The 25985-nt window shown below is 39.2% G+C and overlaps 2 protein-coding genes and 1 pseudogene across 6 annotated transcripts in view; 1 reads left to right on the top strand and 2 right to left on the bottom strand.

Annotated features, from left to right (window-relative positions):
• LOC110051350 (uncharacterized) overlaps window positions 1-25985 on the bottom strand; it is a 434502-nt gene that overhangs the window by 76047 nt on the left and 332470 nt on the right. The window lies entirely within an intron of this gene.
• LOC149107124 (uncharacterized) overlaps window positions 23932-25985 on the top strand; it is an 86931-nt gene continuing 84877 nt past the window's right edge. For 2 of the 3 annotated variants that reach the window (XM_089297174.1, XM_089297175.1), the window contains exon 1: window positions 24188-24263. The gene's annotated coding sequence lies outside the window, so the exon portion shown is untranslated. Of the gene's footprint in view, window positions 23999-24187; window positions 24264-25985 lie in introns of those variants that run through there. The other variant, XM_089297176.1, reaches the window with a different exon arrangement.
• On the bottom strand, window positions 25098-25778 carry LOC149107132 (uncharacterized; annotated as a pseudogene).

The following is a 25985-nucleotide window of genomic DNA, read 5'->3' as shown; positions in this document are numbered from 1 at the left end:
GTTTACGGTTGGCTTGGAAACGGTAACACGACTCGGTTAAAAAGTCTACAATCTGCATTTTACCCCTGGTCTGCAGTCTCCATTTTTACCCTCAGTCTGCATTTTACCCCAGTCCGCAATCCTTATTTTACACTGACCGGCTATCGACTGTTCCATTCGCAACTGACCTTCTCTTCTTGATACCATGACAACTGAAAAACCTTTTTACGCTTAGCAAACTACTGTACAGCCCCCGGCTCAGATTCGGATAACGGTTCTTGATCACCTCGAGAAGGTCTTCATAACTATTATTTTCCTCAATAAAAAAACTGCGGACAAAGACTTCATCGAGGATGTGGTTTCCAGGTCTATTGTTAGCGACAGGAAGTGCCAACGTTCTTCTGCTTCAGGTAATATAAGAAAGTGACAAAAACACAGAAACGAAAAACGAAAATGGAAGTTCAAATTCCGTTTTTCAATATCTTATAAAAACGAAAGACGAAAAAAGGAAATGACAATTAGAATTCTGTTGTCGAAAATTGTGGGAAAACGAAAAACGAAAATGAAGTTGTTGGAATCCATTTTCAATGTAGAAAACGGAAAACGAAAACGGGATCTCGAATTCCTTTTTCCGATGGCATGGGTAAACGAAAAACGAAACTGTAAGTTTAAATTCCGTTTTCCCACATCGTACGAAAACGGTTGGCAGTAAGGTACACGCATTATATTTAACAATCAGTGTGTGTTCATCTTTGAACAGTGAAAATGTATCAAGATCTGGGAACAGTTTGACTTTAAGTCTTCTTCCCTACTTCCTAATTTCTTGACCTCGTGAAGAGCCTGCTCAGAGGTTGTAAGTCTACACTTTGCTACAAAATGAACACTAATTGATCGTTGACCATCATTGTTTCTTGAATATTGCGTGTTGCTTGGGTTTACTACTGACCTCGCGCGGGATATGAGAAGACTATAACAGCTTCAGATTCTATTTAAGAACTAGCGTGACCTTGATGCTTTCTAGAAACAAAATATATGAAGAGATCGCGAAGAAGCAATTGCGATTACGTTATCGCGTATTTGACAAAAATAAAACAGTTTTTATTCTCAGTCTGCGTTTTGTACCTAGCCTGCAGTTTGCCTAGTTCCCGCACGGCTTTCTCCTAGGTCTTCGCCGTTCAACTCGGCCAGTTAACATTAGAACAAAAGCGAAGAGTTTACATTGCTTTTCTCCAGCAGTTACCGTCCCAGAAGTACATAAAAAAGAAAAGAGTATCAATATAGCAGATTGCGGATTGTTCCTGTTACAGTATTGAGCTTAATGTGCATGACTCGCTCTGACTTCTAGTCGCCGGGCTCCACCATTGGAAGGAGCCTGTTTCTGATGGCAAAGCCAACTCCTTGCTCCCTGCGATCCTCTTCGCTCTTGCCCTGCCAGAAGAATGTGTATTCCTTCTCTATGAGACTGTCAGCTAAACGTGTTTCTTGCAGAGCTGCAATGTCAGCATTGAGTCTTGCTAGTTCACTGCTAATCACAGCAGTTTTGTGTGGGCCATCAATATCTCGTATGTCCATGTTCAAGCCAGTCGCCATCCTTCGAACATTCCAGCTCCCAAACAAACACTAAAATTATGGACTAGATTGTCCGATAATGCCAATACTACTACTATACCGTCCCAGAAATGCCCAGAGAATCAGCTCAGTCAAAAGTTGAGACAAATTGTCTTAATTTTCGGGTTTTTGTCGCATTTCGACCCGAAACGATTGACGGCGGCGACATATTGAGGTCTAAGCAAGCATTTTGTAGTTAGTCTGCATTTTGTACCCGGTCTGCAGTCTGCAGTCTGCATTTTGTACTGACCGATTAAATTTCGTTTTGTTTGCGCTAAACTCTGCCTTCAAACTTCTACCTGTTCACTGCACTCTGCCTCGCTTCCTTTCGCGCCTTCATAAAGGCGGTATACATAATGCTAACAGTTCACCTGGTGTAATATACAAGACACTGTTATACGTTTAGTCCAGGTATTCAGTTATAAGCTAAAATTTAGCAAAACAAAAACGATACAATTCTTCTCTGTCTCCAAGATGTAAGCTTATTTAAGCTTATTGTTTTGAAATGCTCTTTGGAAAACTGTTCAGTTCTTTCCGAGCCAAAATCTTACCTTTGTAATAAGTCGAGCAAATCGACGTCCTTAGACCAAGAACGGTCATTCGCGAAAAGTCCGTCCTTTGTGAGCAAAAACATGACATGTTTGGTATCTTCTGAAAACTTAAGGAACAAACTACAGTACCACATTTTTCGCTGAATGAAGCACCACAGCTTTCCCAGACCTCACTCATCCTTAGTGTTCTCTTGAAACTTCCGAATTCCGCCGCCATTTTTGAAAAGAGTCAAAACATCAGAATGCAGCTTTGTGAGGTCCTTTGTGACGGCCGCTGGCCGGGCGCGGCGTGGAAGGTTTTAAGCTGAGATTTCAAAATGTAGCTGCCTGCTTAGCTGACAGGATTTTGTGCATCAGTGTTTTTATATCAGCAGCAGAGCCTCCAAAGAGAGTGGTAAAGATGCTGATAGAAAAGGGTGTAGTAAAGTTGAGAATTTTTTTTTGAAAATTCCCTTGTGGCTCCGTCAGTTGCATTCATGGTTCCACCATCAAAAAAAGACTCTCACGCACAAAATCATTTCAGCTATATGCAGGATAACTGGTATTGTGCAGTTCCAGAAAATATCTAATATACTCATCCCAAGAAGGGTTACTGGAATTTCTGAGCCAAAATTTTTAAAGCAAACCATAACCCATAACTGGAATACTTTTCCAGTGGGATGCAGAGGGTGAGGGGTGGGGGACAACATCTGCCAGAGATCTATCGGTTTTTAATTGTTATTTTTAATTACTGTGTTCATAAGTTCGCACAAATGGACGCAGAAATCTAATTCTGGTTTAGCTGTCGTGTGAGTTTCTAAATATTTCTGTGTGTGGTCAAGTCTTTCATGAATGGATAAGACACATACATATGTACAATTACTACTGAATATGCAATGCCTCTTGGACTGAAACTAAAAGTACAGCATTTAACAATTTACTGGTGACTTAAAAGCTGGGAACGTCACTAAAAATACTTGAAAATAGGACAAGGAATGAAAGAAAGTCTCGTAAATAATCATAAGCTGTACTGGAGGAACACGTATGTATTTTTCCAAACACATTGCGCCGGTCTGAAAAGGTCCTACTAGATAAGATAACTGCTAATAAAGCAGGTTATTAACAAAACTATATTATCACATACTTAACAAAGACAATTAAATGCATGCATTTTCAATACACTTAGGAATGAATTAAAGGACATGAAACTGGGGGAAGTGAAAAACCATTTAAGTGAAAATATCTCCATCGCAAAATCAGTACTATATATAAAGGAAGATGGACCTATAAACGGGGGTCATATAAGCGGGAGGGCTTATAAGAGGCAGTTTACGGTAGATCCGTGCTATTTGGCTAGCTGTTATTTTACTGACACTAGACATTAAGTCTTCGAACAAGGGAAAAACCATAATTTTATACTTGCCTGGCAGCATTGTTTCAAACGAATTTTAATTATACTACTTTGTTCATGTGTTGATTTAACTGACTTCTTTGACTATTTATTTGGGACTTTAAATGCCCCCGACAATCAAAGATTGAATCTATATTTTGACTAAGGCAGTTCATCTCATTTATCATTCTTATCGTAAACTGCATGTGTTTTAATACAGCAAACCTGGTTAATTAAGTTACTGAGACTTGCTCTTGCCAGCTTCATTACATTACTGTTATTTTTTTCCTTTTTCAATCAAATTCTCTATTTATGGCAGTGAAACTCAATTAACAGTCTGTAATAATCTATGGTCTAAAGCCTTAATGTGTTGTTAACTATTGCCTATTGTTAAGGCTTTTATTTATCACTGAAACTGTCATCTGATTATTGTTACTCTTATGACGCTAATAAAGGTCACGTGAAAGTGCTTCATTAGCACTTTCACTTTCCTTTTATCTGATGTTGAAGTTTCAAATTTATTCACAGGTGTTTGTTAAAGAAGAGTAAGGAAGAAGCTGCAGAGATTACTTGGTGCTGATTTGAGCCGAAACATCAAAAGGTAGAAACTCTGTCATTTGCTCTGTCAATTTTTAAACAACTTTGGATTTTTCAAGAACTGGATGTCTGAATAAATGGTTGTTGGTCTGTAGTTTGTTTTAAAACTTTAGAAGTTTCTCCCAAGTGTGATTTAAGAAGGTTGTATTAAAGTCAACAATCATTGGATTTGTTATTGCAGGCTTTGATAGTTTTAAGAAACCACGGGAGAACAATTCAGCAAAACCAATTGAACAGTTACGACATCGCAGTCTATTCCAAGTATTTTGCACATTTGTTGTTCAGAGGCATGTTAATCCTACTACTTTGCTTTCGCGCTCTCAAGTCTCACTGGCTTTCCGAAGATATTGATTTTGGTCTTGATCGGTCAACGGCACCAAAAACAAGGAGAGATTGCACATCTTTTTGTTTCAAGATTAAACCTTCTCTATTTTTCAACCTGCACTAGTAATGAAACTCAGTTGAAGGTAACGATTTATTGTCGGCAGTTCAGTGTTTTGAGATCAAGTTCTAACCATTTGTGCATAGCTTTGATCGACGATCCATCAACAGCTTCAGCACCGAAGTTCTCTGTTCATTGACATTTTGAGTAAAACCAGTGAGGTCACTTGACCACAAGCGAAACACAGTTGAAAATAATCTTCTCTGATCGTGAAGTTTTCGAATCCATTGAGGACGAAGAAGGAAAATGCAATTTGAGTAGAAGCTTTTAAAGGAAACAACTTAATCATTTAATTTATATGCGACCACAACTTTGCATTTCAATGCCTGAACACGAATGGAATTTCCTTCGTCTGTTGCTTGCTTGGAAAACTTAAGCCGTGCTAAGGATAAAAAAACTTCAACAAAGTGAAACTTTTAGACAGCTATATTCATGGCTGCTTTTCATTTTTCTAAGATTGCAGATTTTGGAGAACACAGAGAGGAACAAACTAACAGTGGAAACCAATCAACTATGTCCAACGAAAAATAACGTCTGTAAGTGGTAACTTTTGTTATTATTCAACCCTCTTACTGTCAAGGAAAATTCGCACCTCATTTTTCCGAAATAACTTCCAAATAAATGTATAAATGTAACATCAGTCAGAGAGTAAAGTCGTATTTAAAGTTTGTGAGTGAAAGGGCAGGAAATAACTTGAGTATCACGGGACTGATGGTTAACCCTAACCCTAATCCTACGAAAACGACATTGCAAAACAATTAGTCCTCGATTCGTTTACGAGACATTTGCACAACATCACGAAATACCGTTAACTGCAACTTATAAGCCCTGGGCTTATACAACTTCGTAAGGGGTTTTGGATGGGATTTAAACAGTGAGGCTTATATCCCGGGAGAGCGGGGGGGGGGGGAATGGGGCTTATAAACAGAATAAAAAATGTGTTTCGAAATGAGCCACCGCAGTGTTGATTGCGATACGTTATTCATATCCTGGTTTTATACTGAGCTTTAAAACCTCGTAATAAATCGATTTCATTTCATTCTATACTAGAGGAGGGCTTCTATCCGGGGAGGGCTACTTGAAACAGCACAAAAGTTTCACTAAGTGCTATTTTGCTGACACTAGACATTACGTCTTCTAACAAGGAAAAGCCCCGCATTTTATGCTTGCCTGGCAACACTGTTTCAAACTAATTTTAATTCTACTACTTTGTTTTCTTGTTTTAACTTCACTGACATCTTTGAATATTTATTTGAGACTTAAATTGCCCCCCGGCACTCAAACATTCAATCTATATTTTGACTAAGGCAATTCATCTCATTTCTAATTCTTATCGTAAACTGCATGTGTTTAATCCAACAAACGCACCTGGTTAATTAAGTTACTAAGACTTACTCTTGCCAACTTCATTACATTACCTTTATTTTTCTCAATCGAAGTTTTTATTTATGGCAGTGAAACTCAATTAACAGTAATAATCTACGGTCTGCCGCCTTAACGTGCTGTTAACAACCTCTTGTCATTAGGACGTTGATTTATCGCTGAAACTGTCATCGGATAACTCATATTCTCATAACGGCAACACAGGTCACGTGACTACACAAGAATAAACTGTCAAAAGTGTACTGAAGTATGAAGAGCGAGTCACTCTTAAGTTTAACATTGCTTCTTTAGCACGTTCACTTCCCTTTGATCTGACGTTGAAGCTTTCAGGTTTATTCACAGGTGTTTGGCAAAGAAGAGGAAGAAAGAAGTAGCAATTACTTGGCCTGCTGATTTGAGCCGAAATATCAGAAGGTAGAAACTCTGTCATTTGCTTAACAATTTGGCGACAACTTTGCATTTTTCAAGAATGCATGTCTGAATAAATGGTCGCTTGTTTGCTGTTTGTTTTAAACACTTTAGAAGTCTAAGAATGTATCTATTTCTCGTATTTTTCACATTTGTTGTTCTGAGGCATTTAATTTTAATCCTACTACTTTGCTTTCGTGCTCTCAAGTCTCACTGGCTTTCCTAAGACAATAATTTCGGCCTTGATCGTCGCCCCACGGCACGAAAACAATCATTCGATTATCTCGAGGAAGATTTTACATCTTTTAATCATCATCATTTTTTAACTTGCACTGGTGTTGAAACTCAATCAGTTGACATAATGATTTATTGTGATCGGCTGTTCAATGTTCTAACCACTTTTGCGTAGCTGTGGCAAGCCTTCCATCAAGAGCTCTCGGTGCCGAAGCTCTCTTTTCATTGACATTTTTAGTAAAACCAATGTGCTCACATGACTACATAGGAAACGCGGTTAAAACTGATCTGATCTTATGGAGAAGTTTTCGAATTCACTCAGGGGCTTGATGAAGACGAAGAAGGCAAATGCAATGTACGTAAAAACTTTAAAAGGTAGAAACGCAATCATTTCAGTAATTTGTATGCGACCACAACTTTGCATTTCAAAGCCTGAACACGAATGGAATTTCATTTGTCTGATACTTGCTTGGAAGACTTAAGGCATGCTAGGGTTAAAAAAAACTCCATTAAAGTGAAACTTTTACCTGTGTTCATGGCCACTTTTCATTTTTTCTAAGATTGCAGATTTTGATCGTTTGGAGAACACAGAGAGGAACAAACTAGCACTGAAAACCAATCAACTGGTTGCTACGAAAATTGACGTCTGTAAGTGGTAACTTACTGTCAAGGAAAACTAACATCTAATGTTTCCGAAATAACTTTCAAATAAATATATAAATGTAATATCAGTCAGATAGGAATTTTCTATTTGAAGCTTGTGAGTGAAAGGGCAGGAAATAACTTAAATATCACGGGATTGATGGGTTTGTATTAGCACAAGAAAGTGATATTCTATGATATCTAGTCTTTAGTTTGCATGTTTATAAGACATTTACACAACATCGCAAAACACATCACAGCTACTTGGAATAACACAAAAATATCAGCAGATGTTATTTATTAGCACTAGACATAAGTCTATCATCGAGGGAAAGCCCCTGATTTTATGCTTGCCTGGCAACATTGTTTCAAAGGAATTTTAGTTATACTACTTTGTTTTGATGTTGTAACTTCTAATGTTCATTTTGGACTTTAATTACCCCCGGTATCGAAACGTTTGCAATCTTTATTTTGACCAAGGTAGTTTAAGTTGCTTTTCTTACGGAATTTAACTGTGTAATCCAACAAACTTTGTTAAGTTACTCAGGGCTCACAGATACGAGTACACATTTAGTTGTTGACAACTATTTTCTATCGAAACTAAATTTTATCAAAGATTAATTGTGTTCGATGCGAGCATTCGACAATTTGGAGTGTTCGCTTGTCGATGTCTAAGTCAGGTCAGCGATACCTTGTTAACAAACGATGGGAAATAATGTACGTCGGATTGCATACGGTAACAAAACTCAGTTAAAAATAGCCATCTACGGTCTGCCAGTTAAATGTGTTGTAAACAATCTTTTAGGGCGCCACCTGATTATTGTTATTCTTGCGACGCCAATAAAGGTCATGTGACAACACAGGGATTAACTGTCAAAAGTGAACTGAAGTATGAGAGAGAGTCACTCTTAAGTTTAATATCGCCTCATTAGCACTTTCACTTGCCTTTGATCTGAAGTTGAAGCTTTCAGATTTATTTACAGGTGTCTAATAAAGACGAAAAAGGAAGAAGTTGAGATTACTTGGTGCTGATTTGAGCCAAAACATCAGAAGGTAGAAACTTTGTCATTTGCTTAACAATTTGGCAACAACTTTGCATTTTTGAAGAGTGGATACATAAAATTATGTCTGAATAAATGTTCGTTCGTTTGCTGTTTATTTTAAACACTTTAAAAGAATGAATCTATTTCCCCAAAGTGTGATCTAGGAAAATGTATTGGCGTCAGTGTTTATTTGATTTCTTCTTGCAGACTTTTAAGAAACAACAGGAGAGCAAATCAGCAAACCCAATTAAGTGGCGCACAATTAAACAGTTACGAAATCACAGTCCGTTCCAGGTATTTTGCATATTTGTTGTTCAGAGGCATTTTAATCCAACTACTTTGCTTTTGCGCTCTTATGCTTGTCAAACAGGATTAAATGTTTAAAGTGATATAAATATACAGATGTCAAGTTTCTTCAACATTTTGATCCTGTTTGACAAGCATGCGCTCTCAAGTCTCATTGGCTCAGATCCAAAGATATTCATTTTGGCCTTGATAGCCCCACGACACGAAAACAATCAATCTGTCATCTTACAAAGTTACACATCTTTTCATCTTAGGTTTTTCAGATTAAAATTTCGCTATTTTTAAGTCTACACTGCACTATTATGCAATGGAGTTTGTCGCGTACAATTCAGTTAGTAATTTCCCGCAGCAAACAAACTGGCGAAGAAACCTCCGCCATGATAACTTGCTCATTAAGTTTTTTAGTCAAAAAACAACAGGTAGAAGGGCTGATGGTTGACATTGCTTGGTTTTGATAAGGTCCTGATGTAACACACAAATTCTCCTTACTGGTGTATATCTGTATATTTCTACGAACTGAGGGAATTCCTTTTAGTGACAAAAAGATATGTTGATGGGTCTTGATAGCAGTTCCTTATTTTATTCGACCTCCACACTTGATTTTGCATTGTTGTTGTGTGGAGAGATTGGATATGATCACTGTGAGGTACCGAACATGACGAAAACTAGTAAGATAATTGTAAATAAGAGCGAAACACAAAGTTAGCCGGCAAGGGCCGGAATTAAATCAACATTCTTCAAATGAGAAGTCTATACATTATCGCCGACCAAGACAATTTCAACCAAGCCACAGCATTTTGTTTCTCGCTTAATATGTAGATTTAGGCCAGCCTAAAAGCGTAACTCCTGGGCCGGGTTGTTCAGAGCCTGACTAAACAAACCCAGGAAAAGGTAGAATTAATTTTGATTTGAGTTTAGTAACTTTGCGGTGAGGTTTTCTGTATATTGTTTGGCCCTCTGTTTTGAGTTTTAATAATAACCATATACACGAAACAAAGCAGCAAAAAATATTTGTACAGAAGAAAAAGTTATAATTCGGTTAATCCTGGGTTAACGTTAACTGGCTTCCGAACAATCCTGCCCTGTTTTCAACAAGTTAACCTGACATGAGCCCGCGATCCAACCCAAAACCAGCACTTGATCAGCGGTCAGCTTCAAAAAAACACGCGACCTCAATGAGCTATAAACTTGAGCCCGCGATATGGTCACGTGATACTGGTCAGCGGATACCCTGTTTTGACAGGTATCAATTGATCATAACATAGGTGTCCAATATCAAAGAAATACACGGTAAACCAAGGCTGCATTCTCTGTCAACCTATTATTTGGAGTATGGCCGCCATGTTGCGCGACTCCGTCGTCGTCGTCGTCGCCGTCGTGCGTACGCGCCCACGAGCAATACCGCTAGCCATGATAACCATGAGAAAATCAACTCATGGGTTTCCTTTTCTTTCCTATATGAGTATGGGGCTCCGCTTGGCGGCCCTTCGGGCCGCCGGAGCTCCGCTATCAACAAAAAGTGCTTAATTAAAGAGCTAGCAATGCAAATCAATTCAAAAATAACAGTAAAGGGAGAAAAGATAATGAACATTGATTCGCGGTGTTGTGACAAGATGCTAAATTTAGTGTAAGGAAATTCTAGATGTCTACCAAGTTCAAGTTGACCTTTTATTACAGGGCCGGATCTAGGGGGAGGGTGCAGGGGATTCGAAGCCCCCCTCCCCTCTCTCCCTCCCCGTGATGAATCCTTCTTCTTCGTATTTGCTTTTTAAATTTGTTTACCTCACCAGTCAGTTACGCAATTTCTTAGTGGCGCACTCCTCCTAAGAGAAATCCTGGATCCGCCCCTGTATTGTCAGATTACTTTTATGTCTTGCGCTTGCCTCGTGATTTCTAAGCCATCATTGTGACCATATTGGGAGATCAGATAACACGTCTCCAGAACGTTTATGTTTACAACTGTTATTTTCAGTTGTTGAACTTTGTGGAGATTTTGGCCGTTCAGAATATCATTATGAAAGAGTGTGTTAAAAGCGTGTCTGGAATTGTAGCTAATAAAACATTCAATTTACCAAGTCAATTTCGTTTATTTCATCAATGTGATTTACAAAATAGAAAATTTTTTTCTCGATCTGGTTTTCAGAAGTGCGAAATATGATCATACATCGACAAGACACAAATCTGACAGACCCTAATAACTGAAGACTAATTTGTTTCAGGAAATTCTATTGGAATAGAATGATTCCAAAACTTAAGCCATATATACGAATTGGCATTTGATCATTCTTATAACGCCTATAGAGTTTTATGCTTGGTGGGGACTTCCAAATAAAAGGACGGGGGTGCTCGTCGAAAATTTTGAAAAGATCCTCTAAGAGGTACAAAGATCCTATTTTGTGGGCGTGGCTTCAAATCTTTTCACTCCTGAGAGATACCAATTCTAAAACGTTTAAACTTGACCAGTCAAAAGTTAATTGAGGAGTGAAGAACAAGTTCCTCTTAAGTTTAATATTGTCTCATTAGCACTTTCACTTTCCTTTGATGTGACGTTGAGACTTTCAAATATATTCACAGGCGTTTGGTAAGGAAGAAATAGCGATTACTTGATGCTGAACTTGAGCCGAAACGTCACAAGGTAAGAACTCAGTCATTTGCTTAACAATGTGGTAACAGATTTGCATTTCAAATGCCTTAATAAATGGTCATTCCTCCGCTGTTTGGGTTAAATACTCTAAGAGGTCTGCGAATTTACTTCTCCAAGGTGTGATTTAGGAGGTTGTATTAACGTCAATATTTTAAACTGAATGTTTATTACACTTGTCATTGCAGATTTTGATCGTTCGTAGAAACAACAGGAGAACAAATCAACAAAACCAAGCAAATATTTACAAAATCGGAGTCTTTTCCAGGTATTTAGCATTTTTATTGTTCTATAAAAGATGTTTGGTTTCCAAGAAACCTGAGCACCTTGTTTCTTGTTACCAGGAATGAAAATGCAAAATGCAAAAATGCAAAAATGGTTGTTAGTCTTAGCTGGACATTGTCACGGTTGGACTTATTTGTTTCTTAAAATTTCTATCGTCAACCAAAATTTCCAGTTGTTCTCGCCGACGAAATTTTCTGATTAAAGAAGCCTACTCTAGACAAATGCAGCTGCGCATGCGCTGTTTTCATTTTCAATACGTGCAGGTACGTTTTGGTGACTGTAAACTGAGCTTCAATAATACTTTTTCAATAATGTGATGTTTAATGGCTACAAAATTGGGGCGGCTCTTAGAGCGCCCAACGCATTAGATCAGTTTCGTGTCTTTTTAAGTTTCACAAACAAAACTTATTAAATTCCTTCAGGATGGACGATTCTCAACCAACTTATTGCTTATTTTTATTTCCGAAGAGCATTCACAAAATGGTTTTCAACCCACTTATTGCTAAGGTTCTCTTTTTCGAAGCTCAATATTTTTATTGTTTCCGATTTCAGTATTTTAAAGAACCAAGTCATTTGTTAGTTGGAAAGTTGTTATTTCAGGTAACCAGTAGTGATACATATCCTTATGTAATAGGTAATAGCTAAAAAACAATAACCTTTTAAAGATCTTTGGAAGTATTCTACTTAGTCTTTTTTTTTTATAGTAAATGGTTTCAACCCAGGAGTATCAGTAGTTCGTATAGTGTGATCGTCCGGGTGAGGGTTTTTTTTTATGATAGTAAGTTTCATTAAAGTAATTTTAAGGTTAATGTTGGTACAGGAAAATTACGATCAACGAGCACAGGTGTTAACAAAAGACTACAAAAAGAGGTATGAAGTAGGGTTTGCCAGGTAAATTTGCCATCTGCTACTAAGGGAATCATTGTTTTGAGTTAAATTGAGCGTCCAAGACGACGAGATGCAACCATTGAAACAGCTTAACAAATAAGGAACGCGGATGTTGTCAAATTATAGTTACATTTCAAGCTAATACGATAATTATTTCACAAATATTGGTATTGAAATATTGCTTAAATATCATTCATTGTTTATAGTCATTACATATAACGTGTATGTAGCAATAAGGAATCACTCCTGGTTACCTGAAATAACTGCTTTCCTACTAACAAAGGCTCGGTTCTTTGAAATAAATCGGAAACTGTTAAGAAATTATTCTTCGGAAATAAGCACTGTGGTAATAAGCTGGCTGAAACAAGCATTTTAGGAATAACAACAAATCGGCTACTGAGAAATTTAATCAGTTTTACAACTTTTCAAAAGATAAAAATCAATAAAACTGTTTAACACGAAACTGGCAACAGTTAATTGAAAAGGCATTATTGAAGCTTCGTTTACCTTCGCCAAGACTTCCTTGCATTGAACTTGGAAACAGCACGTACCCAGTTATATTGGTCTAGGTTTCTTAATCTTTACATTTGGAGAATTATTTTTTAATCACAATTGCTACTAATCTCGCAATCTGATTGGCTAATTTGCCGTTGTCGATAAGAGTCAAGACAACGCTGCTCGCGGCAATGTGTCACGCAATGCCTTTTTCAACTGGCAGTCTGAAATAACATTCTTTGACGTTGATATTGTGGTAAAAAAACAAATCGAAATGTGGTTTAGCGTGGTCTGTACTCTTATCGACAACGATACGCGTCATGACAGTGGTCAAAATTTTTTGACCACTGTGATGACGCACATCGTTGTCGATAAGAGTACAGACCACGCCAAACCACATTCGATTTGTTAAGTCGAGTGGACAAATGTGTGAAAACTTGTGTTTCAAGTACCCTAAGACCAGCCAGAAAGAGTGGTAAGGGTAACAACCGTTGTATTGAATGTCCCAATTTCAATTTTAGTGCTAGTGGTGAAAATAGCGATCAAAAGATCTCAACTTTAAACAAAAGGCGACTTGATAGGGTATACTAGACAAATTCGTTATCTGTTAGTAAAGGCCGGAATTATCCTCAGATTGTTGATTAAAGTTGTGTTCCAAGAGGACGAAACATGACCATTGCAAATACCTCTAAAATATTTAAAGAAACACGGTTATTGCCACATTAATGTAGCATTTTAAGCAAACAGGTTATACATACAAAATGGAATTGAAATCACGCTTAATTGCCGTACATATTTTAGTTATTCCTTGTTACGTACAATTAAAAATAAGGTATCAAATGAATGTTGGTTAATCGATAAAAGTGCCGTTTTTTGTCACTGACTTGTATATTTTAGCAAGACCTTTCGGCTATGACTCGAGAGAATTTGAAGTGCGTGCTAAGCACTTGTAGACTTCAGGGATGACTATGTGATCATTCCTAGCGTTCGGGTCTTTTACAGACATCCAAGCTTCTAGAAAAAGCCGCCGATGGTAGTGTGCCTCATGTCCGACGACTTCAACGTTTTCAAAATCCATGTGATGATGACATTCGCAAACATGGCACGCAATGTTGGTTAGTTGAAAAGAATCTTTCTAGCCAGCGAACAACGGAGTGGTTCTTTGAAATAATCAGACCGGACACTATGAATTTGACCTTTGGAGAAAAAACAGTTTATGTTCAGTTTCCCTTGCAAATAGTTTCTGTGTTCGCAACAAGTTTGAAATAACCATTAATCTCGGGAACCTCTACATTTCGTTTACCAAGGAATTTAATAGTGTTTACTTGAAGCAGCTCGAAAGACATTAATTGATCTTTGAAATTCTGTGCTCCAAGAGCGGCCCAAATTTCCTATAATTGTGAAATAGGAAATTGACAGCTGTAAGTAGGCCATTTCTGAGTTACCTTTTGCCTCTGTGTCAAAACGATGTTTTCGTGCGAAACCATGGATATGAAAATGAGTTTCTCTTACAGGTTCATTTTCATGCAAATCAAACTCGTTTCCACATGAAAGGCTTTGCACGAGTACTTGTTTCGATACAGAGACACATGGTAGCTCGAAATGGCCTATAAAAATAAAGTATTAGCCCGTGTGGCTGGCGGCTTCGGTGGGGTTTATCGGTTGCTTTCACGGCGCAGAAGGAGCCGCGAAGGTGAGACCGTGATTCTTCTCGTGGCCTCGCCCTCGCCAGCTTCGCAGCCTAAGAAAGTGCGAAACCATTGATATGAGAATGAGTTTCCCTTACAGGTTCATTCTCTCATTTTCATGCAAATCAAATCCGTTTTCATATGAAAGGCTTTGCACGAGTACTTGTTTTGATACAGAGACACATGGTCGAAATGGCCTATAGAAATAAAGGGCGCTTTCCATTCGACCAAAAATTCCGGCAAGAATTTCCGGATTTTTCCATGGGCGAATGGTACAGACTTTTCCAGTGTGGAAAACGACAAGCCGCACAGTTTTGTTCGCTTGGAATTTTTCAATGACTTCGAGGTTTAAATCGCAAATATAGAACCAAACAGAACACTAATATGTCGACATCGTGACTTTTTATAGACCAGAACAGAAGGGATCTTTTACAAACCAGAACGGTAGCGAAAAAGTCGCAAAACAAAGGGTGTAATGAGTCGTATAATGGTTCTGCACGCGTTATAAATCTTTGTACATTTCCTAGCCAGCCTACGCAAAACAAACAAGTACACTAAGGGGGAATTATTTTTATAAAATGTTTTCTTCACGAAATCAGCTGCAGCTAGTATTTATCGTCATATAAGTGGAATGAGTCTAAAATATTTCCACTTTCGAATACGCGTCGCTGTCATCCTTGCGTGAGATGTCCAACTCGCTGTGATCGCGGCCACTAGTGCAACTACCGCTGAATAGAAAATCGAGAATTTGCATAATTTCCGAAAAAAAAGACAACCTCGTGAGGCATACCAATTTTTCGAACATATTTTCCTGGAAATTTCCGTTCCATTTGATTTTCATCCCGGAATTTCTAGAATTTTGGGTTGAATGGTTCGCTTTTCGGAAATTCGACAATTTCCGGATTTTCTGGGACCTTTCCCGAGAAATTTCCGTACCATTTGCCCTCGTTTCGAAAATTTCGGAACTTTTGGTCGAATGGAAAGCGTCCAAAGTATTAGCCTGCGTAGCTGGTGGTTTCGGTGGGGTTTATCGGTTGCTTTCGCGGCGCAGAAGGAGCCGCGAAGGTGAGACCGTGATTCTTCTCGTGGCCTCGCCCTCGCCGCTCGTTCCGCGCCACGAAACCTCACCAAAAATCCCCAACAAGACCGCCAGCTTCGCAGCCTAAGAAAGTACTGGTAAAGGTCAGGTTACAACTACCAAGACTTATCTGCACCCGCAGAGACCTTGCACGAATTCACCCCTTGTCACTACGATAGGATATACCGTACCGTCCTTTAGCAAGTTGAATAAACACCAACTAACGGACCCTGATTAAGTTATCTTGGTTTTCTGTCAATAGCAGTTATTGCTATGTTGTATTTATGGAACATCGTATGGTATTTATACTTCAGTTTCCCTTTGTTTTGTGAGAATAGTGCTCAAAATGGTCCTGAACATTTTATAACCGTCGTTGTTTCTAGGGCAGTTTTCTTTTTTTTTTCGGACAATGTATTGGCCTCGCGCTTTAAGTAACAGCCGTAAGAGCAGGCTCCAGTGGCTAGGGGTTTAATCTACAAATACAGCGGAGGCATCCGCTTAACATGGACATTTCGTTTTTATGAAATACTCTTATGTAGTCCTAAGATACCAAGATCCTGCATTCTAAACAAACGCGGCCTTTCTGCTTCTGCGATTCTGCGAGTAGCACATTCTCGACCCCAGGGCTTTTCCGCTTTTCTCGACAAGGCGAAGGCTCTGAGGTCGAGAATGCATTTACAGTCTACAGTTCTTGGCTCATAATTTGATTTTCTCCTAGTCGTTTTTTAACATTTTCTTTCAAAAGTCTTGCACATTTACGCTTCAAACTCTTACAAACCGCTGGGAAACGCGTTAAGCGCTGAGGACGCTTGTATGAATCAAGAATCTTCTATCTCAGCTGACAAAGATGTAACAATTTCTTAGCTACAGTAGAACCCCGCCTTATCGTGACCTCGTTATTACGGCCAATTATTTTTGTTCCAGCGAAAAAGCCCATACATTTTCTTGTAAAAGAACCCCGTGAACGCGATTATCCCGATAGTACGGCCAGCGGTCACTTTCTGAAATCCCAACCTGTATAATCCTTTATAATTTTACTCCTTTAATATGGCCACTTGAAGCAAATACGTATTCACAATTGACCAAACAAAACAACTATTGAGAAACAATATTAGGAAATACTCTCTTTTATTCAAAGCGCCTGTAACATGTCCTATCAATGACATCTTTCTACGGTTAATCTTGTATGTACTGATTGGGGTTTTAGTTTTTTGTTATCATATCTGCATCTCGGATTTTTTTTCAGATTTTTAGAAGAGCAATTGTGATACATCTGTATATCCGACAAGACGTCACTTAAAACATACCAGTCGTGAAATTTGACGCTACCCCATCAACACGGTCACTTCGGCGAAATTTTCATGAGCCGTTGGTGACTGTACTAACGGGGTTCAACTGTACCAGTTCAAAATATCAGCCGCCGTTATAACTGTTTTATTACTGGTCTTCACTGTCACACCATCAAGAAAGAATCGTAACCATGCTTTGGAATAATTAAAGTCAAGAATCTGGGATATCATAGACTGATATATAAACAATCTCGCCAATATTTAGGAAATGTTTCACCCAAATTTTAAGAGATCTGGTTAGACACGCGATGTCGGTGTCCCTCGGAGCGGCACAAATATGGCGGCCGTAGAATCCGGAGAGTACTCACAGAAAAGTTGGGTGGGGGTGTGCGGACTGCCTCCCAAAACCCTTACCCTATTTATGACCAAAATCTGCGATTTTCTCTACCCTATTTATGCCTTGACAAAAAATTCGATACCCTATTTATGATCATTGCGGCGGACACAGTTGCCCTACACATAATTTACGAAGAACTTTTGTTGATGGCTTATCGATAATGATGAAAAAGTAGCTTCTTCTTAGAAACATACCCAGTTCAAGACGAGTACAACAACTATACCTAATTTGAGACCAAAATGGCCAAACTCAATACCCTATTTATGACCAAAACGGCTAAAAAAACACACCCTTTGAGCCACACATACCACATACCTATAGAGCCCATAAAAGGGAGTAGCCCCCTTCGGGCCGTAGAGTAACACGAGACGTCTGCCATTGAGTCTGCTAACGAGTTTTGCTATAAAACGACAGCTTTTCATTACAGAGCTCTGATATATTGAAAATAATACTTCGTGTAGTGTGAGGACTGTTCCGTTGACAAAAACTTAAAAAAAAATAGTAAGTCATCCCTTGACCTAGGCGACAGCTTTCTCTGGCCGCCATTTTAGGGCCTGTTTACAAGGAGGGCCGGCCGAGGGAGGGTTACCCTAGCAAGCGGGTTAACCCTAGCTGGAGGGCAAAATATATCCCGGGTTTACAAGCAACATTTTACAGGTAGGGTAACCCTACAATCCGGGACAATTTTATGCGCGGTTACACTCAAAGGGTCTGGAAACAATTAGAAAGTTAATCCGGGTAGGCGGGTTAACCCTACCTGGAGTGTTTACAAGGGAAGAAGTTAACCCGCCTGCCAGGGTAACCCTCAGCTGCCTTGTAAGCGCGATGAAGAAAAAAAGAGGAAATGTGTGAGTGCTAGGGTAACCCACCTTCTAGGGTAACCCTCTCTCCTTGTAAACATGTCCTTAATGTCGCGCGACTCAAAAACCTGTAAATTCAAACATGCTCTATTTGCTCTAAAGACATTAAAAAACCTTGTCGAGATACAACTTCGCAAGACACCAAGTTCTGATCTCATAGGGTCTTATATCTGATAGCCTGCGAACAGGCTCCCGGTGAGCCCGAACGAAGCGAGGGAGCCTGTAGATATTCTATTGATGTTCTATGATACCAGTTCCTGGTATCATGACATGATTGGTTAAATCGCTGATTGTTGACATCTTTGAGATGAATATTTGACAGATTTTTGTAAACTGCGGTTGACCGCCCTGCACGACTACTGTACTTCGGTTGATAACAATTGTGCATTTGCCGTTCTCTTTTTACTTTCGGTCTCTCGACCTTTCAGTATTTCGCAAGTGATTCTAAAGGGTACTTTATGCTCTGTTATGAGGAGGAATTTTAAGTAGAGTGGAGCCGTTTGGCTGTGCTGTAGCAAATTCTTTTAGAGGTTGGAATCTACATGTCGTTTCGCAGAATTTGACACCTCTATCATGTGCTTATAATTTCTTTAGGCTCTTGACAAAGTTTGAAATATTCCGTGAACATGTTGCTTACTTGCACTCTATACTAAGACGCCGAGCCGGGCTGTTTGATTAGGTCGATTTATAGAACTGTTTGTCAGTACAGAAAACGTAGCTTCTTGACAGGTCTAATTACCGCATTGACTGATTTGTTACAGGCTAATCACCAAGGGCGGACAGGCACATCAAAAACAAAGTCTACAGGCTCCCCCGTCCCGCCCTGATCGCTCCACTTTCCAAATTCTTCAGTTCCGCGCTCGCCGAATGTTTTTTTCCGCCCTCGCCGGGAGCCTGTTCGCAGGCTATATATCTGATGAAACTAAAACCTCAGAAGAAAAGATATTTTTTATTTGGAATATGACAAAAAGATCAAAACCGGTAATACACTGTAAACGTCGAACATTCAGTCTGTTCGCGAATGCCCTCCGACCGAACTTCACGAAAACACGAATGAAGATCCAAACGATTTTGTTCCAGACAAGATTCTCGTTCAGTCTCTATATATAGTATACACTGTCACGCAGTAACAAAAATGCATTAAAAAATGGAGTCGAGAAAATGGATCTTATAGAAGATAAATAAAGAAGACACTCCACGCTTTACGTCTGTGGTCTAGGGTCTGTGGCAACCGGAAAACAGCGTAACTATTTGAAAATTACTTTCGATATCTGGGCGACGGATTATCTGCACTGCACAAACATATATTTACATGAACATTTTTCCTATTTACTGGCTAAATATCGTGAGATGCACCGCCGCATTACTCTGAAATTCTAACTGCACTGGTTTCCAAAAGGACGCTAACGAGCTGAAAAGTTGTCAACATATGTACATTTCGCACCTCTTATGCCTGATGAGGATATAAACTCTGGTGGCTCTTTAGTTTTGATGAAGACACGTGACCAAAGTATGTCGTACAAAGGTCACAGTGAAAATCAAAATTGAAACAATCTGTCAGTCAATTTTTGTTGTTGCTATGTTACACAATCAGGCTACTGATTACTGCAAATACTTGGAACGTGTCCATGATAGAGTTGAACTTAAATTATTATCGCGAGTCCTACGCTCTTGTTCAGAATATCTCTTATCAAAATGTTAACGTCCTTTGATTACCAAGACGAACACATTTAAATTGTCTCTCTTGGACTTCTGCAATGAATTCACTTGGTTCTTTGAAGGGGGCGTAAGGGGGGTTCGAAAACCGCAAAACCGCGTAAAAAAAAGGTAAAAAACCGCAATACCGCATGGAAATTTACCAAAATACCGAAACCGTAGTTACAAATGTGCTACGGTTCCGTCATTATTACTTCTAGTTCGCCATTCCATTAGAAATACGACCTTATTTAGTTTGATAAAAGTGTACGTTAATGTTAATCAACGTATGATCATCGCACTTATAAAATAATACTGTAATAATTGACACACGTCCGTGGGACTGACCTCGTTATGCTACTGCGGAACTCATATAAGTGCGCTTTCGCATGCACGAATACTGCTGAGTTACCCAATTCAAAACATCGATGTTTACGACTTCAGCACTGGAAACCACTGGAATCTTACACAACGCAAGCTTTCCGCGACTTTATTGTTTGGTGAAAATTCGTCGAGATGCTAGTTTTCAAGTTCAAATATCCCGAATATGAGCTCAGAACATCCATTTTAAGGCGCAATTCGACTGAATCAACATTGAATTTCATTTAAAATTTTCCAAGAATAATTTTGAATGACCCGAAGACAACGTGGTCAGCCCCATGAAGTTTTCAGTAAAGCAAACGATTGTTGAAGCGTATAACTCTCCAGAAGCGAGTTCCTGCTCCCAGAAGAAACGTCGCCAAGCTTCCAATCTCTCCTTGAAGTAACATCGTCTCTTCCCGACCATCCTCATAACCACTTCTTCTTGCTCGGCAGACATTGTCCCGCACGAGGTCACGGCAAATACTGTAAGAAATCCGAGCGAAAGATTTCCAGCCCGGAAAGTCAACAAGTCGACGTATTATTGGATAAAATGGTTAATCATACCAATAATTAACTGGAAAAAGCGGAAATTACAAACAGCAAAGTTTGCTTGCACAACAATGGTCCCTTGCAAAATGTAAACAAGAGATCAAAAGTTATCGGAAACGTCAGGATCCGAGTAATAACTGTCATAACTGGAAAGCGCAGGCGGCTGCAGACTCTTTTTTATCGATTACCGCGATCGAAAATTTATGAAAACCGCAAACCGCTCAGTCTTATTAAACCGCTATACCGCAGGTTAAAATAAAGATTTCCGCAAAACCGCACCAAAAATAAAGCAAAACCGCGTCACCGCAAACCCTTACGCCCCCCTCTTCTTTGCATGGGTGATCAGTTTAAAAATTCTGTAGACCTGTACACTTGACTTCTCTGAAATGCGTCGTGAGAAATAAGATGTTGATCTGACAATAAAGTGAACTGCTGAAGTGGTTGCCACAAGGATACATCGAGCGCTTTACTAAAGACCGTGATTAGTTTTTACTTTTTTCTTCAACCCTACTTTTTTGCTACTTAGTAGTAACTTTTAGGATCACTGATAAAGCAGTCAAACACAAGTCGCTTTGGCTTTAACACGAGGAAGGGATTCATAACAAAAAGCTAAATATAGTGATGGTCACTTTATATGTTGACTTGTTTGTTGATCTAAGCATTCTAATGACGACAAGTCATGCAAACTGGACACTTCGGAATGTAAGTAGATCAAATAACGCTTCACAGAGCACATTCTTTTAAATTTTCAGTCAGTTTACAATTTGGATTCACGGCATTAAGAACGAAGTGACCTTCAGAATTTTTGGGATGGTCTTAGATTCTGCGAAACAGGACAATTGTAAGTACAGTACATACATACATGTCCCTTTATCATTGCATAAATTGCATTTTTTTTCTTAGCACATTTAGGTCTAAGAAAATGCGAATTAAAACAAACGTAGCAAGGAAAATGCCAAGGTTTACGAACTCGAGAAGATCTCATGTGTCTTTGCAATCAAAACGAGAAATTCCGGCGAAGTCTTTGAATTCTCAGTGCCGTATAGAAGATCGATTTCTCTGGCGAAAAAGATCTGTCTAAGAAAATTGCCAGTCGTAGGTTCTAGTCGCTGCAAAACTTCTCATTATGCAAGCTCGCACTTTTTCACTGTTGGGCAATGGACATTTGATGATTTCCCGTAGCGAACAAACCGGCCAAGAAAACTCCGACATTATAACTTGCTCAACAAGTTTTTTAGTAAAAAAGCAATGGATTGAAGTACGAATGGTTGTAATTACTGTAGTTAATTTTGGTTCTGCCCTGATGTGACTCGCAAATTCTCCTTACTGGTGTATATGTATTTCTTATAGTACGAACTGGGAGAATTTGCCTCAGTAACAAAATAATTGCGTCAATGACAATTCCTTATTTCAGCCGACCTGCTCGCTTAATTTTGCATTGTTGTTGTAAGGAGAGATTAGATCTGATCAATGTAAGGCACTCAACAAAACGAAAATAGGTAAATTAATTGTCGGTAAATGCAAAACAGAAAGTTTGCAATTTTTATGAAGCAAGGGCCGGAAATCGACATTCTTGAGATGGTGTTGTGTTTTTGGGGCGTATTGATAAAGACACATAAAGCAATGAAAATCCAATCAAAAATATAGACAGGGGAGAAAATATAAGGGAAATCGATTCTTTTTGTGACGGAATGTTAAATTTAATCAAGGGAAATTCTAGTCTTCTTCATTCTAGTTCAAATTGACCCCCTTTTTTTATTATGTTTATGTCTTGTGGTCATCTCGTGATTTCTAAGCCATCATTGTCAATATGTGCGGAGATCAGATAACCCGTGGCTCGCACATTTTTACTTTCATTTTCTATTACTGAACTTATAATATGTAAGAGACCGTGTGTTTTAGAATTGTTACTTCCTACTGAAATATTACATTTTCTGAGTCAATTTCATTTTGTCAATCTGATTTACACTGTGATCTTAAAAAATGCAAAATATGCTTATAGAGTAGGCGCGAATGCCGCCGCTATCTCGAGTCCGGTCTATGACCTACGCAGCGAAAAGACACAAACTTAGAGTTGAAGGTAAATCTGTTTCAGGAAATTCAATTGGCATCGAATGATACACTGTAAGTGTTTGAAACACGTAAGGTAATCACTGCGGCAAATCACTTTTCTATATAAACAGAACAGAGAAACGATTGTCACAGTGTTACTAAGGGGAAAATTAACAATCTTGGACAACTTCAATGAGAAATTAAGACTATCCGTCCGTCCACTTCAATGAGGAAAAATCGCGCATTTTAAGTTTAGCTCCGCCTCATCGTTGATTTTTGATTCGGGGAGAGGAGTGGTTTTATTTATTTTATTCTGACTAAGACTGTAGTATGAAGAGTGTGTTACTTTTAGTTCAATACTACTTTATCAGCACTTTCCGTTTCCCTCGTAGTTTCCAGTTTGTACTAATATAGATATACACCAGTAAGGAGAATTTGTGTCAAATCAGGCCAAACATTGAATTTTTTTTATTTATTCCCAGGTGTTTGGTAAAGAAAGCAAAGAAGGACGTGGCGATTCGTTTGGAGTGCTGACTTGAGCCGAAACATCAGAAGGTAGACACATTTTTATTTGTTTAACAATGTGGTAACAGATTCATGTTTCGATTGCCTGAATAAATAGTTCGTCTGATGTTTGCTGTTAATACTGTAAGAAGTTTAAGGAAAAATCTACTTCTCCAAAGTGTCATTTAGGAAGGTTGTGTTAACGTCAATGTTCATTGGATTGTTATATTAGCTTATACTGCAGATTTTGATAATTTGAAGAAACAGCAGGACAACAAATCCGCAAAACCACTTAAACAGCTACGACATCAGAATCTGTTCCAGGTATTTTGCACATTTGTTGTTTATAGGCATTTTAATCCTACTACTTTGCTTTCGCGCACTCATGTCTCGCTGGCTGGCTTGTTTTGGGTTTAGCGCCAGTTCATCATCGATTCGGGGGGAGGCGTAGTTTTATTTCGTATTTTATTCCGACCAAGATTGTAGTATAAAGAGTGTGTTACTCTCAGTTAAATATTGCTTCATCAGCACCTTCCGTTTCCTTTGATATGTCGCTGAAGCTTTCTGATTTATTTACAGGTGTTTGGTAAAGAAGAACAAGGAGGAAGTGGCGATTCCTTTGTGATACTGATTTGAGACGAAACATCAGAAGGTAGAAACGTTTTTATTTGTTTAACAATGTGGTAGCAGATTCATATTTGGATTGCTGAATAAATAGTTCGTGACCTCTGATGTTTGCTGTTAACACTGTAAAAAGTTTAAGGAAAAATCTACTTCTCCAAAGTGTCAGTTAGGAAGGTTGTGTTAACGTCAATTTTAATTGGATTGTTATTGCAGATTTTGACCATTTGAAGAAACCACAGGACAACAAATCAGCAAAACCAATTAAACAGTTACGACAGCAGAGTCTGTTCCAGGTATTTTGCACATTTGTTGTTCAGAAGCATTTTAATCCTACTACTTTGCTTTCGCGCTCTCAAGTCTCACTGGCTTTCCTAAGATATTTATTTTGGCCTTGATCGCCCCACGGCACGAAAACAATCAATCAATAATCTTACAAATTGCACATCTTTTAATCTTTGCTTTGTTTAGATTAAAATTTCTCTGTTTTTCAGTCCCAAGTTGCACTATTATGCAATGGACTTTGTCGCGCATATTTTGGTTGGTAATTTCCCGCAGCAAATAAACCGGCGAAAAAACCTCCGCCATTGTAACTTCCGCACCAAGTTTTTTAGTCAAAGAACAACAGTGAGAAGTGCTAATGGTTGTAATTGGTTGGTTTTGATAAGGTCCTGATATGACACACAAATTCCCCTAACTGGTGTATATCTGTTTCTACGAACTGAGGAAATTCCTTTTAGAGATAAAAAAACGAGTTGATGGGTCTTGATGGCAATTCCTTATTTTACTTTAGTTTTCCGGATGTGTAAGGCGATGCTACACGCGTAATTCCCGTAAATATAGTCATCCGTCCACCGTCGCCACATCGCGCGCTTCCTGAGGTCTGGGGACTCTAGATGATGGTGCTCCAACTGCGGTAGGAGGTATGGTGGTCCGAACAGCAACGAGTTAGGGGTGAGAACTGGCTGTTGTGGATCATCCTCCACGTAGCTCAGGGGACGGTTGTTGGGTGCGACTTCGACGTCTAATAAAACGTCCTGCAGCTCTGTCCATGTCAGTAAGCCACTACCGATGGACTTATATAGCGCTCGTTTGACCAGTCCGATTAGGCGTTCGACCTGTCCTCCCCACTAGGGAGCCCTGCTTAGGTTGAATTACCACATTATTCTGTGCTTCGCCAGGTAATCGTGAACTTTCTCGTCACTCATAATGGTCTTGAGAAGGTTCGCGGCGCCAACAAACGTTTTCCCATTGTCGGAGTAAATCTTTTCTGGACGTTCCCGGTGTGCAATGAACCTCTTCAAACTGGTAATGAATTCTGTGGTCTCCATGTTTAGCAGCAACTCTAACTAGATTCCATGTGTTAGACTACAAGCGTAGAGTACAATGTACGCCTTGCCTTCGTTCTTCTTTCCCTTTCAGTACTTCAGAAGGCCGGCGAAGTCAACACCGATCACTTGAAATGCGGCTCTTCCTTCAGTTTGATCTCTCGGTAAATTCCCAGGAGGTGGGCTTTTTAATGTGACTGCCTAGAACCTTTTGCATCCATAGCATTTCTTAATCACCTTCTTCGCTAGTCGTCTAAGTCTCGGTACCCAGTACCGTTAGCGCACTTTTGTTAGAGTGAGTCCAACTCCCCCGTGGAGTGTGGCCTGATGAGAAAACATTGTTAGTTTCTCCTTCAAGGGGTGACTGTCCGGGAGATAAACGGGATAATCTCCCTGGATTCTCCCGCGACACTCCACTAGCCCGTCTTGTCTCTCTTGTAGGTTCAGCTGCAGTCGATCTTCTTCAAATTTCTCCCTTCCCATCGCGTTGTTTTGAGCACGTGCCACCCAGAAAAGTGTTTGCCTCTCTATCTCGTCAGTCGTGAGAGGTCCATTTGTCCTTTGCTCCTTGCGTTTGCGGGTGTTGTTTACAAAACACGAAATCCAGGGACAAACTCTCAATACTTTCCACAGAGCAAACTTCTCTAGCAGTGCGTCAAACTAGTCTGTCACTTCTCGGGCTCCGGCAAA

Source organism: Orbicella faveolata, unplaced genomic scaffold, assembly GCF_042242905.1.
Source record: "Orbicella faveolata isolate gen_17 unplaced genomic scaffold, um_ofav_v1 contig_27, whole genome shotgun sequence".
Taxonomy (NCBI): domain Eukaryota; kingdom Metazoa; phylum Cnidaria; class Anthozoa; order Scleractinia; family Merulinidae; genus Orbicella; species Orbicella faveolata.
The sequence above is the reverse complement of the archived record's forward strand: the minus strand, read 5'-3'. Positions and strand labels throughout refer to the sequence as shown.